The following is a 1,123-nucleotide window of genomic DNA, read 5'->3' on the forward strand; positions in this document are numbered from 1 at the left end:
TATACCAATATTATAACCCCAAGCCCCGAAATAGACGAGCGCCCGATACCACCGTGTCGTGACACAAAAATAGGCCTATAATTTAGATAATACATGTATTATTGTCGGAAAACTTGTTCATTGTTAGTGGGAATACCAAGTCTGAAACCAGGAAGGGGGCTCTCGTGGCCTAGAGATTAAGGTGTTGGCCTCTCATTCAAAGGTCCCGGATTCGAATCCGGGTAGTGACCGAAAAATTTTCTTCTCTAATATTGTCTCCTTTCAAATCCTTTCCTGCTCTCTAGCAATGTTCTGTTGTCTGCTTTCAGTTCCACTTTCTGCCCCCACCCCCTCACCTCCTTTGCCCCCTCCTCTGGGCTCCTGACTCTTTCTGCAGCCTTTCTACTGCTACTCCTTGGCTCCTCCTTACTGCTGTCTTTCTGCCACACCCCTGATCTTCTGGTAAGAAAGATCTACACCTAGCCTTCTCGGACAAGGGCGAAAAATCTCGGAGGGCCCGTGTGCAAGTTGCGCACGTTAAAGATCCCTTGGTGGTCTAAAATCGATAAGAGTAGGCTTCGGCCGCCACCCGCAAATATTAGGTGTGTCCCGCGCGCTTATATGACCTATGCAGTTGCGAGCGCCGTAAAACACTTTACCAAAAAAACAACAACAAGAAAGTAAGTGCTAATTGGTAAAAATATTTTCGAGGAAGACCTGAAGCACAACCAAGAGCACAACTCTTCTCTCTTCGTAGATCAAACCAGAAATGTGCCTGCTACACCACGACTGACTTAACAGTGAATTATACAGCGGGCTTGTGGTGCTCTGGATGCTATCCTCGCTGAGCAATCCACCAGTTCACCTCACCTTCTTATATTCCCCATTGTGACTTTTTCTTGTGGAGGTATTCGAAAGACAAAGCCTACCGTACTCCGCACCTAAAGCGTAGTAAGCCTTCAGGATTTACGAGACAGAATTCACCGATAAGCGGGCGGACGTTCTGAGAGTAAACCAAATACATGTAACTGTAAGGGGATCTGTAACTGTGACATGGTTTGTCGATGCTGACTTCATCTACACTGCTTGGAGATACCACTTTGAAATTGATTAGCGGTTTTTTTGGGTTTTTTTTGCTTTTTTT

The sequence above is a fragment of the Aplysia californica genome, unplaced genomic scaffold, assembly GCF_000002075.1.
Source record: "Aplysia californica isolate F4 #8 unplaced genomic scaffold, AplCal3.0 scaffold00330, whole genome shotgun sequence".
Lineage (NCBI taxonomy): Eukaryota > Metazoa > Mollusca > Gastropoda > Aplysiida > Aplysiidae > Aplysia > Aplysia californica.